Here is a 19,390-nt window from a genome sequence, read left to right on the forward strand (position 1 = left end):
GATTTATGAAAAATATTGATATGAAAAAATTAAAAGTTGCTGACTCTATAAAACTACAAGTTAGCTCTTAGCGTTATATTATTCTAAGAAATACGTGCTTCAATACCTTGAAAATTGAAAATATCCGTTTTATGAAATTAATTCGGTACGTATGCATTGCTGAAGTTATTTTTTTTTTGCCTGCCAGTTTTGTCAGTTATGGAAAAATTCGTCTTACAACCCAGGGTGTAATATTACTCATGTGCTGTAGATTATGAATGATTGCATAAATTCATACACTGCCATAATAATAAAGTGCGTTTCGCAGTAACACGGCCGAGACTCGTTACCACCTAAACAGTTAACATCAAGCCAGATATTCCATCGGCACCTTCAACCAGTATTCTTATTTATCACATAGTGCGGCAATTTTCCTTTGATCTTTGCAGCATGTTATACATAGTAACAGACATTAATACTACAAAACTGTGCTGATATCTTACAAAACTTTTGCGATATATATCAACACGGAAATCTCTATGGAGTTTCATAAGAAAAAAAGTGTTCCGATATATATCAGCACAGTAAAACTGTTCCGATACATATCGGAACACTTTTTCTCTATTGAGGTCCTATCAAGGGAGTATAATTTTTTCCTTTCAAAGAAAAGATGATTTTAGCTCCAATTTACAGTTCACAGAGAAAGAATTGTCACAAACACCTACATTTATAAAGTAAAAGAATAAATAAACTAGAATATTTCAAAAACTTGATAGTTATTGCCAAATTCAAAAATACATGAATATATGAAATTCTGAGATTCTCAATGTTTCTTTTTCTTTGATTTTTTTTTACAAACAAAACAACAAGATTTACAATATGTCTGGCCAATGAAATGCAAAGATTTAAAACCAATGCAGAAATCTGTTGGGTACTTTTATCTGGGGAACACATTTTCTAAAACAGAAGTTTTAGTGTTTCAGTCAGCGAGGCGCAGAAAGGGAATCAAAATAGTAAAAATAATAATAAACAAATTTAAATGAAAATGATATATAAATTTTAATGATAAACTATGCGATAAAACAGTTATAATATGTAGTGCTCGTGTGTTACCAGGATATATCAGAGCTAGGGGTACATCTCGTTATTTTTCTCTTCACATATCTGTCTCGGCCTACCGGCCTCGACGATATGTGCAGAGAAAAATACCCTCGATGTACCCCTAGTTCTGATATATCCTGGTAACACACTCTCACACATACTATAACTATTACATATTCTTATAGTCTACCTATGGGACATCACAAATACATGTATTCAGATCAAGCAACACAAGAAAGTATAGTGCACTAGCTCTAAAAACGTATTTAAATTATGTTTTCCTTGTTGAATTTGATTTTAGGGGAGACAAAATTTGTTATATGATAAAGGATATTCATTGATCTATAGGACCATATATAAACTTAAAAGTTTATCCTTTGCGGATATCGTTTATTTCTTAATTATATACCAAAAATCACCGGTTTTCTTGTGTTATATAGCATTTCCCGCACAAATGATGTCATCAGTGATGTCACAACTGGTAACGTTAGTAATGTTCTTTTCGCCATGGTGTTCAATATATGACTGTAGATGTACTAGCCATACTTGTTTATCAAAATATTGAATTTTACTTATTCCCATTATTTTAGGCCGATTTGTCTAGGGAAGCGTACCAAGCCCTTTTGGCCCTTTAAGGGGCCATAAGTCTGGAACCTATGATGGGATCTGGTAGTGATGGGACATCGGTTGGAAAACTCCAACCGATTATCGGTTGAAATCGTTTAGCAAACCGATGCAATGTATCGGAAAAATAATCGGTTGAATGTTATTTATTTTTATACTTGTTTATTCAGACAGTCATGTATTTAAAATGACAGTTTTACTTAAAATTCACAATTATGCTCTTTTGAAAAATAAAGAACTACCATTAATCAGATGTTTTAAAGCTGGTTCATGGTAAACAGAAACTTGTTTAGTAACACAGGGAAACAACAATAAATTGCAATCTGGTTTGAATACATGTATCATATAGCTGTCATTTGTGACAGTTGACTGGTATACCTGTACCTGTAACATATCTAGCATACAGCAAGGAAGTACAGTCTTTCTCTGGCTGACAAAAATATTAATTGTAGACGCTATGGATGCCGCCATGTTAACAGCTGATCCTAACTGTAAGATGTTAAATCCATTTTCACTGGATAACTGAAACGTTTGAGTGTCGGCATACTTCTGTTTTATCCGTTATGCCTGCAGGTAGTCCATATTTCGGATATTTCTAAGGTATACATAAATTCTCACGCACCGTATTTCCCTTCGGAAACCTTCGTTCATACCCGTATAGATTCGTACCCGCTATCGACTCTGAGAAAACAATCGATTATCGGAATCGGTTGGACTTTTCTAGCCGTCAATCGATTATATCCGCTAATCGGCCCATCACTAGGATCTGGCCAGTTTTTGAAAAGAACCGAAATATAATGCCAATACAAACTTGTGTGCCAGTTTGATTAAGGTTGATGGCAAAATGTCGTCTCTATCGTGTTCACAAGCCAAAAATAGTAAATTTTGGTCCTTTAAGGGTCCATAACTCTGGAACCCATGAAGGCATCTGGCCAATTTTTGAAAGGAATCAAGATATTATGCCAATACAAGTTTTGTGCAAGTCTGATTAAAAATGATTGCGAACTGTGGTCTCTACTGTGTTCACAAGAAATTGTGAACGAACGACGGACGAAGGGCAATCACAAAAGCTCACATGACAAGTGAGCTAAAAAAAGTTTGACCCTGACCTAGAGTTAGGGGCCTAGGTATTGCAAGTGACACATTGTCTTTTATTGGTGAATGTTTGTCCAAATATACTAGAATAAAAGAAGTAAGTTTAGACAAGAACAAGAGCTGTCCATAACACAGGCAATACTCGGCTAATCAAATTGTTTTCCAAGATACAAGAATATTATCCTAAATGTTAAAATATCTATAGTTTCAATCCAGTATCTGCTTTAGTTTTGGAGATTGTAATTTGCAAGCAAAACTTTTAACCAGAACTTGTTAAGTTCAAAAGAGAACATAATTTTGCCAAATACATTGATGCTATGACCTAGTTTTTAACTTAAAGAAACATGTGAAATTTCAATTCAATATTTACATCAGTTTTTGAGATAGTAACATGCATGCAAACCTTTAACTAGACTTTTCTAGATCTTTCAATGTATGTTTTTACCCAAGATATAGATACAAGATGGGGGTGCATAATATACATGCTTGAGTAATATATTTAAATGTTTACAGTATTATGGGGAACACAAATTAATGTGCCATAGAAAATCAAAATCCCTTGCTGGATGGGAGAGTGAAATAGATCATGATAACCTTTGACCTCAAAGTGTGACTTTGAACTTTCAGCTGCAAGTCTGGGTCACACAGTTTTGCAAAATACATCTCCTTATAGGAATATGTGTGCTACTTTTTAAAAAAATCTTTTGATGGATGGCCATGTCATGGACCAGACAAAAACAGATAAACGTAGTGTGAACCTATAGTCTCTAAACTGGTTTTCAGCCAGTAGAGGATTTATAGCTGAACATCAAGATAATTCCAGCATTAAAATTGTCTGCATTTCAATAAAATTTATTACCATGCTTCCAAATCTGGAACTGCAGTAATACTGGTCTAGCTGCAGTTTTTGACAAGATTTCATGGTGTGAACTTCCTGGAAACTCTGTAATATACAAAAACAATAATTAGTTCTATACTTCCTGAAACAAATATAGTTGAAAAAAGATATGCTGTATACTCAGTAACATATACAGTAAAACAATGATAATTTGAGGTTGCAAAGGGACAAGCAAAGTGTCTTCTGTATCCATTGTCTCAAAACATTGGCCAACATATGAAGGCAATTTAACAACTTTCACTGGAGGAAATAGTGATGTGTAATAATCACACACTTGTCACAATATCAAGAAACATTATGAGAAACATGATATATTATAACAAACATTTCAATAATGAAATTTGTAGATGGCACATCAGTCAGTAGAATGTGCATGAAATAATTAAAAAAATAACATTTTGAAATAAATCAAAAATGAAACTGTTCTCTCAACCCACAATAAGATTATCACTAAACATTTATCATTTAGATTTATCATAGCTTTATGATATGCTTGTTAAACAAATTAATTTCTAAAACTGAAAAAGTAAATGATTCATGGCAGACATTTTAACTGAAAAGTTTGCCATTTTTGCTATGGATTGGCATAAAGCAGTTTGGATTCACTATGACTGTCTACCTAAGAGTCTTCTTCTATGCCTTCATGTTGTCAAATGTGTCATTTACACTCTTACCTTACACTGATTGGCATAATTACATTTCTTGATTCAATCAAGCCATTCTGTGATGATTTGAATGTCTTCGTTGTGGAGGCTTTTTACACCATTATTCTTGTTGCTGATGGCTTCAGTACTTACCCTGCTATTCCATTATGTATGGTTCTGTCACTATAGTTTGCTCAGACTGACAATATACAGAGAAGGCACAGCAGCCAGGGATATGGGAAGACAATATAGAGAAGGTATTCAAGCCACAGACATGACTGACAATATACAGTACCAGAGCCACAAATTTATACCATTTTTTGAAGCACCAACTTGAACTTCTCCTATCTGCCTGATATAACAGCTTTGCCCCTTGGACAGTGGGTAAGACACCTTTTCTTGATGCTTGTGGAATCTTTATTCATGTAGGCAATGTTCTGTTGTTGGTCTTCAAATTTCAAAGAACATGTGCCTTGAACTTCAGACTCATTTCCACCTCCATGTTGCAGCTGTAGTTCACCTCAATGGTTTTGACATCAAGCTTTAGCTTTACACCATTTTTCCCACTGCAGATGGCTTCATTGTTTCTGGTATAGCTATTCCGCCACTTATGCATTATATACTAGTTTGTTCTGACAAAATACTGAGAAGGCCTAGGAGCCACAGGTATGGGTACACAATATAGAGAAGGTATTTCAGCCATAAACATGACTGATAATATAAAGTACTGGAGCAACAGACATTATTAGACAATATGACGTTCAGAATGTACAGGAGTCATGGACATGGATTGGAAACAAAGAGAAAGAAATGGAGCCAATCACACTGAATAATAACAACATAGAATAAATATTGCAGCCATGGACATGAATTTTGACAATATAGAGGTCTTCCAGTCATAAACATGACCGACAACATGAAATAGATACTGGAGCCATGGACATGAATTTTGACAATATAGAGACGGTATTCCAGCCATAGACATGACTGATAATATAAAATAGATGCTGGAGCCATGGACATGAATTTTCACAATATAGAGATGGTCTTCCAGTCATAAACATGACTGACAACATGAAATAGATACTTGAGCCATGGGCATGAATTTTGACAACACAGAGAAGGTATTTAAGCAATAGACATGACTGACAATATAAAAGAGATGCTGGAGCCATGGACATAAATTTTGACAATATAGAGAAGGTATTCCAGCCACAGACATGACTGATAATATAACATAGATGCTGTAGCCATGGACATGAATTTTGACAACACACAGAAGGTATTTAAGCAACAGACATGACTGACAATATAAAATAGATCCATGGACATGAATTTTGACAATATAGAGAAGGTATTCCAGCCACAGACATGACTGATAATATAAAATAGATACTGGAGCCATGGACAAAAATTTTGACAATATAGAAGAAGGTATTTCAGTCATAAACATGACTGACAATATAAAATAGATACTGGAGCCATGGACATAAATTTTGACAATATAGAGAAGGTATTCCAGCCACAGACATGACTGATAATATAAAATAGATGCTGGAGCCATGGACATGAATTCTGACAACACACAGAAGGTATTTAAGCAACAGACATGACTGACAATATAAAATAGATCCATGGACATGAATTTTGACAATATAGAGAAGGTATTCCAGCCACAGACATGACTGATTATATAAAACAGATACTGGAGCCATGGACATAAATTTTGACAATATAGAAGAAGTTATTCCAGCCACAGACATGACCAATAATATAAAATAGATGCTGGAGCCATGGACATGAATTTTGCCAACACACAGAAGGTATTTAAGTTATAGACATGACTGACAATATAAAATAGATACTGGAGCCACGGACATAAATTTTGACAATATAGAGAAGGTATTCCAGCCACAGACATGACTGATAATACAAAATAGATGCTGGAGGCATGGACATGAATTTTGACAATGTGTTCACAGAGAAGGTATTTGAGCCAAAAACATGACTGATAATATAAAGTGTTGGAGCAACATACAATATTAGACAATATGATGTTCAGAATGTACAAGAGTCATGGACATGGATTAAAAAACATAGAGAAAGTCATGGTGCAACTAACACACGGTCTAACAACATACAATAGATAACAGAGCCATGATTATGAATTCTGACAATAATAGAGAAGGTATTCAAGCCTCAGACATGACTGACAATAGAAAGTACTGGGGCAACAGACAATTCAGACAATATGGAGAATGTACAGGTGTCATGGACATGGATTGAAAACAAAGAGAAAGTAATGGAGACACTCACATTGACTAACAACATAGAATATAATTATACTGAATCCAAGGACATGTATTCTGACAATACAGAGAAGGTATTCAAGCCATAGGCAACAAACATTATTCAGACAATATGGAGAATGTACAGGTGTGATGGACATGGACTAGAAACAAAAAGAAAGTAATGGAGACACTCACATTGACTGACAACATAGAATATATACTGGAGCCATGGACATGAATTCTGACAATACAGAGAAGGTATCCAAGCCATAGGCAACAGACATTATTCAGACAATATGGAGAATGTACAGGTGTGATGGACATGGATTGGAAACAAAGAGAAAGTAATGGAGCACTCACATTGACTCACAACAGAGAATAGATACCAGAGCCATGGACATGTATTTTGACAATATAGAGAAGGTATTCAAGCCATAGACATGACTTATAATATAAAATAGATACTTGAGCTGATAATATAGTATTTGAGTAAAAGACATTACTAGACAATATGGAGAATGTACATGAGTCATGGACATGGACTGAAAATAAACAAACTAATGGAGCTATTCACATTGATCCACAACATAGCCATGGACATGTATTTTGACAATATAGAGAAGTATTCAAGCCATAGACATGACTGCTGGAGCAACAGACATTATTCAGGCAATATGGAGAAGGTACAGGTGTGATGGACATCTACTGGAAACAAGAAGAAAGTAATGGAGCCACTCACATTGACTCACAACAATTAACAATTTACATAGAATAGATACCAGAGCCATGGACATGTATTTTGACAATATAGAGAAGGTATTCAAGCCATAGACATGACTGACAATACAAAGTATTGGAGCAACAGACATTAGATAAACTGGAGAATGTATTGGAGTCACAGACATGGACTGAAAACATAGCAGAAGTAATAGTGCCACACACATGGACTAACAACATAGAATAGATACCAGAGCCATGTACATGTATTTTGACAATATAGAGAAGGTATTCAAGTCATAGACATGACTGCTGTAGCAACAGGCATTATTCAGACAATATGGAGAATGTACAGGTGTGATGGGCATGGACTGGAAACAAAGAGAAAGTAATGGAGCCACTCACATTGATCCACAACATAGCCATGGACATGTATTTTGACAATATAGAGAAGTATTTAAGCCATAGACATGACTGCTGGAGCAACAGACATTATTCAGGCAATATGGAGAAGGTACAGGTGTGATGTACATGTACTGGAAACAAAGAGAAAGTAATGGAGCCACTCACATTAACTCACAGCATAGAATAGATACCAGAGCCATGGCCACGTATTTTGACAATATAGAGAAGGTATTCAAGCCATAGACATGACTGACAATACAAAGTATTTGAGCAACAGGCATTAGATAATATGGAGAATGTACTGGAGTCACAGACATGAACTGAAAACATAGCAGAAGTAATAGTGCCACACGCATGGACTAACATAGAATAGATACCAGAGCCATGGACATGTATTTTGACAATATAGAGAAAGTATTCAAGTCATAGACATGACTGCTGGAGCAAGAGACATTATTCAGAGAATATGGAGAATGTACAGGTGTGATGGGCATGGACTGGAAACAAAGAGAAAGTAATGGAGCCACTCACATTGACTCACAACATAGAATAGATACCGGAGCCATGGACATGCATTTTGACAATATTGAGAAGGTATTCAAGCCATAGACATGACTTATAATATAAAACAGATACTGCAGCTGATAATATAGTATTTGAGTAACAGACATTACTAGACAATATGGAGAATGTACATGAGTCATGGACATGGACTGAAAATAAACAAACTAATGGAGCCATTCACATTGATTCACAACATAGCCATAGACATGACTGCTGGAGCAACAGACATTATTCAGGCAATATGGAGAATGAACAGGTGTGATGGACATGGACTGGAAACAAAGAGAAAGTAATGGCGCTACTCACCTTGACTAACAACATAAACAACATAAAATAGATACTGGAGCCACGGACATGAATTTTGAGAATACGGAGAAGGTATTGAAGCCATAGACATGACTGACTAGATAAAATAAATACTGAAGCCATGGAAATATGTTTTGACAATATAGAGAAGGTATTCCAGCCATAAGACATGACCGATAATACAAGTACTGGAGCTACGCACATAGTTGGGACAATATAGAGAATATACAGGAGTGTTAGTCTTAGATATGAAAGAGACATACAAAAGGACTAACAAGACATGGACATGAATTTTCAAAGCATAGAGAAGGTTTTTGAAGACACAGACATGACTAAAAACTGAAGAAATCACACTGGAGCCATAGACATTGACTGACAATATAGGTACCACAGCCACACACATGAACTGACAACATAGAATGGATGCTGGGACTATGGACATGAATGATCACAATATACTAGAGTAGGTATTCAAGCCACAGATATGGACTAAAAATGAAGAGATGGCACTGAATCCATAGACATGAATTTGCAATACACAGCAGATACCAGATTCATAGACATGGACTATTCATACAGAGAAAGAACCAGGACCAAGGATATGGACTGACAATATAGAGATGGTATTGGAGCCACAGACATGGACTGACAATATAGAGATGGTATTGTAGCCACAGACATGGACTGACAATATAGAGATGGTATTGGAGCCACAGACATGGACTGACAATATAGAGATGGTATTGAAGCCACAGACATGGACTGAAAATAAAAAGAAGCTGTCAGAGCCATAGACATGACATCTTCCAGGCCTCTATGTTGTCTGATGTGTCATTTACACTCTTACCTTACCCACTAATTAAACTAAAAATGATAGCTTTACATTTCATTTAGAAGCACCAGTTTAAATTTGTTCCATTTTCCTGATTCAAGACATCAATCTTTTGCTTTACACCAGTTTCTCCTGTGGCCTATGGCTTCAGTGTTTACGATCTAGCCATTTCATTATGTATGGGTCGTACATTAGTTAGCTTGGACTGACAATATACGGAGAAGGCATAGGAGCCTTGGAAATGGGTTGACAATATAGAGAAGGTATTCAAGCTACAGCCATGACTCACAATATAAAATACTGAAGCCACAACTTTATACCATTTCACCAACTTGAAATCGTCACTTCTGCCTGGTTTGGTTTGCTCTTTGGACAGCAGGTTTGACACCTTTTCTTGATGTTTGTGGCATTTTTATCCATGTAGTCAATGTTCTGTTGTTGGTCTTCAAATTTCAAAGTACATGTGCCTTGAACTTCAGACCCATTTCTACCTCCATGTTGCAGTTGTAGTTCACCTCAATGGTTTTGGCATCAAGCTTTAGCTTTACACCATTCTTCCCACTGCAGATGGCTTCATCGTTTCTGGTGTAGCTATTCCACCACTTATGCGTCATATACTAGTTTGTTCAGACTGACAAAATACTGAGAAGGCCTAGGAGCCACAGGTATGGGTAGACAATATAGAGAAGGTATTTCAGCTATAAACATGACTGACAATACAAAGTACTGGAGCTACACACATTATTAGACAATATGGAGAATCAGGAACATGGATTAAAAATATATACAAAGTTAAATCAAGGTGTAAGGTAAGAGGGTAAATGTCACATCTCACAACATGGCCAGACACAATATGGAAGGAACTGGAACCCTAGATTTGGGATTTTAGAGCATGAATTTTCAAAATAGTGAATATACCAGAGCCATAGACATATATTGACAATAAGAGATGGTGGAGCCATGGACAGAGAATACCGAGAAGGTAGTCAAGCCAAAATATTACGAGCAACAATAGAAAAAAAGGTACTGGAGCCATTGGCATAAGACTGACAATATAGACAAGGTAATGCATGGAGCCACAGACAAGGACTGATACTACACAGGAGATAATAGAGCCAGCGAAATAGACTGACATAGTACAAAAGATACTGGAACCCCTAACATAGAAAAACAATGTAAGGATTAAGAGCATAAAGAAACTTTAGCATTGGAGATGGACTGTCAATATAGAGAAGGTACCGAGCCACTAGCATTGGAGATGGACTGTCAATATAGAGAAGGTACCGAGCCACTAGCATTGGAGATGGACTGTCAATATAGAGAAGGTACCGAGCTACTAGCATTGGAGATGGACTGTCAATAAAGAGAAGGTACCGAGCCACTAGCATTGGAGATGGACTGTCAATATAGAGAAGGTACCGAGCCACTAGCATTGGAGATGGACTGTCAAATCATTGTCTGACAAAGTACAGAAGGTAACAAAGCAATGGACATGGACAGGAAAGTTACTTGATTAAAAATATGAAGAAGGAACTGGAGCCATATTCATGGACTAACAATACAGCAGATACTGCAGACAAAGACATGGACTGACATTATATATGATACTGAACAATGATTATAATATTGACATTAAAATTTCAAGCTCTTTCCATAGCACTTATGCCAAATGACAATATCTGTTTCATTTTATCGATTTTAAAGTTACAGCTTTTAAAGTTTGCATTAATATTTATTAAACTGAGATGCATTGTTCTTGAGGCTGCAACATTTCATTACAGGAAATGTCAGGGTTCGAATTTAAGCTCGCATACTCGCGAAATGCGAGTGCAAATTTCAAACTGCGAGGTGAGATTTCAGACACCAGCATTTTTTTGCGAGTGAAAATTTTTGGCCGAATAATGTGCATTTCTAACGGTCGTCTCGATCTTACACTGTTCTTTCTTTAACAACTCGCGGTCATTGCAGCGCATTGTCATTTGCAGAACGAATTTCGGAGCACTCTTTCATCGTAAACGGAAGTTTACACTCGATACATGTCCCGTGCGCATATCTTTTCAACTGCTGACAAGTACCTGCGCTAATTTTGATGACGTTTACCGCATCTGGTGGTTTTTTTTGGTAATCTATAATAAGTTACTATTTACATAGCGCAGATACGATTGGCTTGACTTGTCACGTGGATGTTTGTGTTAATGTTGTAATAAAGTGACAAGTCGCGGAAAATGCAAGTTGTTTTTTCATTTAGCAAGTTAAAAAAAATACCACTTGCGAAAAAATGCAAGTAGAAAATCTGACTAAATTCGAACCCTGAATGTTTCTTGTTTTTGAAAACTTATCCTCATGCTTAGACATCAATCTTTTACAACTAAAACCTACTTACCATGTAGTAACCCTTGGTATATCAGCAGATAGATGATCTAGACACAACTCTATTACAAGAGAAGACTGAAATGGGAAATGCTATCATCAGCAACAGGTTGAACATGGGGTTACCCTGTAGGTGAAACTGCTGGGTGGAAGGTCAGCTGTCTGTGTACTGCTCTGGTTCTCTTCTCAAACAGCAATGGGTAACCTATACATAAACAAGCAAATCCGATGAATTGGTATCCCCCGCCGAAAGGGTTTGTGGTGAGGAATGGGAAAAAAAATATATGCAGCCAAAAACTTAAGGTTGTTGATAAGATGCCAATAATTTCAATAGTCAAAATCAATTTAACAGAAAATGAATGGTTTTTTTTTAGTTTGTTTGGGGGGTGGGTGGGGGGGGGGTGTAACATCCCATGTTGATTATAAATATTGAAAATTAAAAATAAAAAAAAAATATAAAAAAGTGGGTGGGTGATGCATGATCTGGGTGGTGGGCATGACTCAGCGGGAAGGAGGAGTGAGGTGAGGGAACAGTACAACTTTGCATGTTGGTTCATGTTTATTTCAGGATTCATTAAATTCTACCTGCTAGTTACTGAGAAATGGCTGCGGACGGATGGACGGACAGTCCATTACTTTCGGCTAGTGGACCAACAGCCAAAGAGCCATTTTTTGAGGGGCCAACAATGGCCCCCAATATTTTTTGTTGGCCCCCAATAACCTGCTGATCAACCAAAATGGCCCCTTAAGGGTCCTCTCCCCCTAGTTTCGGACACATTGTGTAATGGGCCATTTCTTGAAAACACATTTTTTACCTCCCCTCAGGCCCTGTGACTCATTTACTGCAAAAAACAGAAGGCCATAGCCCCTTGTTTATAAACGGCCCCCTACTCACCTCTAGGCTACTAAAATGGCCGTAATCCCAGTTTAGAGGCGCGGACGCACGCGTTGACGGACGGACAATGCCATTTCAATACCCCACTTCCAATTTCATGGGAGGGGGATAAAAAAGCAATTTTTTGGCTAATTGTTATCATAATGAGTTTAAAAGACCAACTAGAGTCCCATGGTAAAATTTCTATTGATGCTACCTTGGTAACCTGAGCAGACCAAGATCAGCCTGCATTCCGTAGATTTCCACCACAGTTTTGATCCTAACTACTTGAATCACATAGAAGTTAGGATCAAAACTGTGGTGGGAATCTACGAAATGCAGGCTGATCTTGACCTAACTACTTGAGACATAGAGCTCCGCCCCCTTAGCTCAACAGGGACAGTGTTGGATTGTGGGGTTGTGAGATCAATCCTCGGGTGGGGCGTATGTTCTCCATGATGATGTGATAAAAGACAATGTGTCTGAAATCAGTCGTCCTCCACCTCTGATTCATGTGGGAAAGTTGGCAGTTACTTGCTGAGAAGTGATTTATACCCATACAGAATCCAAAATCACTGCTCAGGTTAACTGCCTGCCATTACATGACTGAAATACTGTTGAAAAATGGCGTTAAATCTAAAACAAACAAACTTGAGACACTAAGGCAGATATATGGTAAATGTCAGTCTTGCCTTGCAGTCGAAAAAATTGAGACTATGCTTATATGCGCTATGTATATAAGTTTGTTTAATCATGCAACCATATCATTCTTCACCCCTGCAACGTCAATATTTTAATGTGCTTTAACTTTCCGCTTATAGTCGCTTTATTTTTGTTAATTTCAGTTGTTAGATCACGAGCTAATGTTACTGTTCCTTCTTAAGAGAAGGAACATTTATGGTTCACATTTCGCAACTGACTGAGCAAGTAATGCAGAAAACTCTATTGTCAAAGGCATCTGATTAACAGTAGGGCGCCACCATCTTCGACTCAGGCATATTCAATATTAATAGCCTCTATGCCATTGTGTGTTTACGCATCTTTTGATGGCTTAGCACAATACTGGTCCAACTCAATTTTTTAAAATTATTCAGAAGAGACAAAAAAACTGATCCTATAAAAAGTTATTTGGATAGGAAAAATATAAATTAACATGTTTGCATAAAATGCCTTAAGAAATTATGGTTTAAATTTATTTTTGGCAAAAAGCAGATAAAATAGTGTATTTGAGAGTTGGACTGATATTGCATTCAGTTTTTCAGTGCAATACAAGACCAACTTGAGTTAGACCATTTTCACATTGTATTTTTGCTGTTTCAGAGCTAATTAAACTGCAGTTGGACTTCTATTACACTGAAAAGAAAACATTTTTTGTAATTATACCTGAAATATATATATTTTTAAGAGAGGAGATGAAGATGAACATTACTTTGTCTTGCCCATCCAAAACATTTTAGACAAAAACTATAATTGGTTTTCAACTGGTCATTTCTATTGTGGCTATGTTTCTAGTGGCAAAGTTGTGATATACATTCAGATAAGGCATAAAGAAAGAAATCGTAACAATCCAGAAAAAAACAGGGAGGAGGTTACCAGATCACCTCAGTACAACTGAAATATGGAAAATGGGCACCTAAGACTCGGTACACTTGAAATAGGGAAAATAGGCATTTCAGTACAACTGGAAACCTCAGTACAACTAAATTAGGGCAATAGGCACATAGGTACAACTAAAACAGGATAAAATTGCACATCAGTACAACTGGCATAGGGTAAAATGCACCTCAGTACAACTGGAATAGGGAAAATAGATACCTCAGTAAAACTTAAATAGGGAAAATAGGCATCTCGGTACAACTGAAATATGGTAAAAATGCATTGCTGGAATAGGGAAAATAGGCACGAACTGTGAATCGTCGGCCCCGACTCACGAATCGGATCGGATTGCCACTTGTCTGACGATCCACAGCACTACAATGCACTATCATGAAAAATGATCTTTAACGTCTAAGTGTAACCTTGACCTTTGAGCTACGGACCTGGGTCTTGCGTGTGACACGTCGTCTTACTGTGGAACACATTCATGCCAAGTTATTTGAAAATCCATCCATCGATGACAAAGATATGGACCGGACACGCCCATCAATGTACTATCCTTTAACATCTAAGTGTGACCTTGACCTTTGAGCTACGAACCTGGGTCTTGCGCATGACACGTCGTCTTACTGTGGTACACATTTATGCCAAGTTATTTGAAAATCCATCCATCGATGACAAAGATATGGACCGGACACGCCCATCAATGCACTATCCTTTAACGTCTAAGTGTGACCTTGACCTTTGAGCTACGGACCTGGGTCTTGCGCACTGCACGTCGTCTTACTGTGGTACACATTCATGCCAAGTTATTTGAAAATCCATCCATCGATGACAAAGATATGGACCGGACACGAAAATTGCAGACAGACCGACAGACCGTTCAAAAACTATATGCCTCCCTTCGGGGGCATAAAAAGAGAAAGTGTAAAAAAAACTAATGACAATAATGAAATTTCAAGTACTTACTGATATAAATCCATTTTGATTACAATCAGGGGAGGTAATCAGATATAAAATAACTCTGAACCTGGATCTGATTTGTCACGGAATCCAAGAATTATTGTTGTTGAAGTTATTTTGGAAGTTTGTATCAAATAAAACCATAAATGAAGTCTCTATATGGCTGCAAAAGCCAAAATAGCCAATTCTGGACCTTTAAGGGGCCATAATTCTGGAACCCGTGAAGAAATCTGGCCAGTTCAAGAAAGGAACCAAGATCTTGTGGTGATACAAGTTGTGTGCAAGTTTGGTTAAAATCGAATCATAAATGAAGCTGCTATTTTGCAGACAAGGTCAAAATAGCTAATTTTGGCCCTTTCAGGGGCCATAACTCTGGAACCCATAATGGGATCTGGCCAGTTCAAGACAGGAACTGAGATCTTACAGTGATACAAGTTGTGTGCCAGTTTGGTAAAAATCAAATCATAAATAAAGCTGCTACTGTGCAGACAAGGTCAAAATAGCTAATTTTGGCCCTTTCAGGGGCCATAACTCTGGAACCCATAAAGGAATCTGGCCACTTCAAGAAAGGAACCAAGATCTTATGGTGATACAAGTTGTATACCAGTTTGGTTAAAATCAAATCATAAATGAAGCTGCTATTCTGCAGACAAGGTCAAAATAGCTAATTTTGGCCCTTTCAGGGGCCATAACTCTGGAACCCATAAAGGAATCTGGCCAGTTCAAGAAAGGAACCAAGATCTTTTGGTGATACAAGTTGTGTGCAAGTTTGGTAAAAATCAAATCATAAATGAAGCTGCTATTGAGCAGACAAGGTCAAAATAGCTAATTTTGGCCCTTTCAGGGGCCATAACTCTGGAACCCATAATGGGATCTGGCCAGTTCAAGAAAGGAACCGAGATCTTATGGTGATACAAGTTGAGTGCAAGTTTGGTTAAAATAAAATCATAAATGAAACCTCTATCGTGCAGACAAGAAATTGTGGATGGACGACGGACGAAAGGCGACCACAAAAGCTCACCCTGTCACTACGTGACAGGTGAGCTAAAAATAGGGGATGGAGCCAGCCGAAAAATTAGAGGTGTGCAAGTTTATATCATGATAAAGACTTATGCAAGTTTTCAACCATTTATATTAAATACTTTTTGAGGTAGGTGCATCACAAGGTGAAAAAGTGTATCTTTGACTATTTCAGGGGTCATAACTCTAAAAATAGGGGGCGGACCCAAATGAAAAATAGAAGGTGCGCAAGTTCATATCATGATTAAGACTCATGTAAGTTTTTCATGAATCTATATCTAATACTTTTTGAGCTAGGCATGTCACAAGGTGAAAATGTGCATTTTTGACTATTTCAGGGGCCATAACTCTGAAAATAGGGGGCCGACCGAAATGAAAAATAGGAGGTGCGCAAGTTCATATCATGATTAAGACTCATGCAAGGTTTCATGAATCTATATCAAACACTTTTTGAGTTAGGCATGTCACAAGGTGAAAATGCGCATTTTTTACTATTTCAGGGGCCATAACTCTGAAAATAGGGGGCAAAGCCAGATGAAAAATAGGAGGTGCGCAAGTTCATATCATAATCAAGACTCATGCAAGGTTTCATGTATCTATATCAAATACTTTTTGAGCTAGGCATGTCACAAGGTGAAAATGTGCATTTTTGACTATTTCAGGGGCCATAACTCTAAAAATAGGGGGCGGAGCCAGCTGAAAAATGGGAGGTGCGCAAGTTCATATCATGATTAAGACTCAAGCAAAGTTTCATCAATTTATATCAAATACTTTTCGAGCTAGGCGTGCCACAAGGTGAAAATGCGCATTTTTTACTATTTCAGTGGCCATAACTCTGAAAATAGGGGGCAAAGCCAGATGAAAAATACGAGGTGCGCAAGTTCATATCATAATCAAGACTCATGCAAGGTTTCATGTATCTATATCAAATACTTTTTGAGCTAGGCATGTCCCAAGTTGAAAATGTGCATTTTTGACTATTTCAGGTGCCATAACTCTGAAAATAGGGGGCGGAGCCAGACGAAGAATAGGAGGTGCACAAGTTCATATCATGATAAACACTCAGCAAGGTTTCATGAATTTGTATCAAATACTTTTTGAGCTAGGCGCGTCACGAACTTCGGATGGACGAATGCACGGACGGACAAGACCAAATCTATATGCCCCCACCACTCATGGGGGGAAACAAAAAGATTGGACTATACATGTTGAAGTTTTGGTCCGGAACAAAATCGGATGGACGCAGGCCACCTTGGCAGTAATTTTTTCACTTTTAGAGGAAGGGGGTGGGTACCCTTTGGAGGGGGAAAAATACGACGTAAAACTAAGAAAAGGGGAATTTTTATTGGTGTTGAAATAAACTAGTTTCAAGTTTATTGATAAATTCAGGGCCCATAAGAGCATGTGACATGACATAACACAATGTAGCATAGTAATACCAGATAACCAAATAAATTTTTTAAATATGGAGGATAAGACATCCATTTTTTATCAGAAAATGTTGAGTATTCAATCCACAGAAAAACTGAACTACCAAAATTTACAACAGATATAAGGTCCCTTCCTAAACAAGCTGTCGCTTAGTGGCTGCTTTTTTATTTCTGTCAAATTCTGACATTTACAATCACCATTACATTTGACCTGTGACAATATAAAACAAAATGTGAAAAAAGTGTATACCTTGGATTAGACTATATAATAGTTGAACTAGTCCCTTATCAAAGCATAATATCAAACCCTGACCCACTAGAAAATGGAAAACTCAACACTACCCGGCCAAACAAATAGAATGCAAATCATTTACAGACTTACATTCAACAGCATTGTTGTGGAAATTACTCCAACTGGTGTCAATGTAAACAAAACGCCAGATACCGCGGTGAACTGTTCTCTATATGAAAATGAATCAAATAAGCTCGTGAATTTTTATTTAATTGATTGGTGTTTATTTTGTATTTCAGGTTTTTTTTTCCGGCCGTTTTTATAGCTGTTATTCGACTATATTCCCAATGCCAAAAAGTATGTATTATTCCCAAAATGAGTGCAAAATTTCCCAATCTACATTCTGAAAAAAATTTCGTCAGAATTGCACAAACATTGACCAAATCATGGACAATTTTGTAATGGAAGTATGGTAAAAGAGGTTGTACAATGTGAAACAAGCGTATGAGAAAGTGCTTAAACACATCTTTACTATATCCTATGGGACTAAATATTTCCCAATTCGGAACATTTATGCGTCAAAATTCCCAATTTTGGGGGTATAGGCTATGTTCCCAAATTCGCTAGAAAAAAACCCTGTATTTTCATAGGGGAATTTTACGCATTGGGAAAGGGAAAAAAACAGTATTTTGAGGGAGGGAATGGGCCAAATTTCGGCAAAAATTTCGGTGAAAAGAAAAAACGCAGCATGGACACGCGCACATACACCGAAGTGGCGACTATATCAGGCTCAACAATAAAAGAGGTAAAGATAAAGTTATCAAAACATTATATAATTATAATCTTATGCAAAAAGGGGGCATAATTCATAAAAATATTGGTGCAAGTGTTGATGCACCTTGTGTCAAATGATGTGGGTGATGATGTTTAAGAAGTACTTTAGATTTGAATCAAATCCATTCTGTAAGTAATAGTTATAGTATGTGTGAGAGTGTGTTACCAGGATATATCAGAGCTAGGGGTACATCGAGGGTATTTTTCTCTGCACATATCGTCGAGGCCGGTAGGCCGAGACAGATATGTGAAGAGAAAAATAACGAGATGTACCCCTAGCTCTGATATATCCTGGTAACACACGAGCACTACATATTATAACTGTTTTATCGCATAGTTTATCATTAAAATTTATATATTATTTTCATTTAAATTTGTTTATTATTATTTTTACTATTTTGATTCCCTTTCTGCGCCTCGCTGACTGAAACACTAAAACTTCTGTTTTAGAAAATGTGTTCCCAGATAAAAGTACCCAATAAATTTCTGCATTGGTTTTAAATCTTTGCATTTCATTGGCCAGACATATTGTAAAACTTGTTGTTTTGTTTGTAAAAAAAATCAAAGAAAAAGAAACATTTGAGAAATCTCAGAATTTCATATATTTCATGTATT

The 19,390-nt window shown here is 36.9% G+C and overlaps 1 long non-coding RNA gene across 2 annotated transcripts in view; it reads right to left on the minus strand.

Moving 5' to 3' along the window:
- LOC123534404 (uncharacterized) overlaps positions 1-19,390 on the minus strand; it is a 113,294-nt gene that overhangs the window by 90,054 nt on the left and 3,850 nt on the right. For both annotated transcript variants that reach the window (XR_008366552.1, XR_008366553.1), the window contains exons 2-3: positions 11,840-12,031; positions 3,659-3,742 (exon numbers count right to left, since the gene is read on the minus strand). This is a non-coding gene — a long non-coding RNA (uncharacterized LOC123534404). The remainder of the gene's footprint in view (positions 1-3,658; positions 3,743-11,839; positions 12,032-19,390) is intronic.

This window comes from Mercenaria mercenaria, chromosome 12 (assembly GCF_021730395.1).
Source record: "Mercenaria mercenaria strain notata chromosome 12, MADL_Memer_1, whole genome shotgun sequence".
Lineage (NCBI taxonomy): Eukaryota > Metazoa > Mollusca > Bivalvia > Venerida > Veneridae > Mercenaria > Mercenaria mercenaria.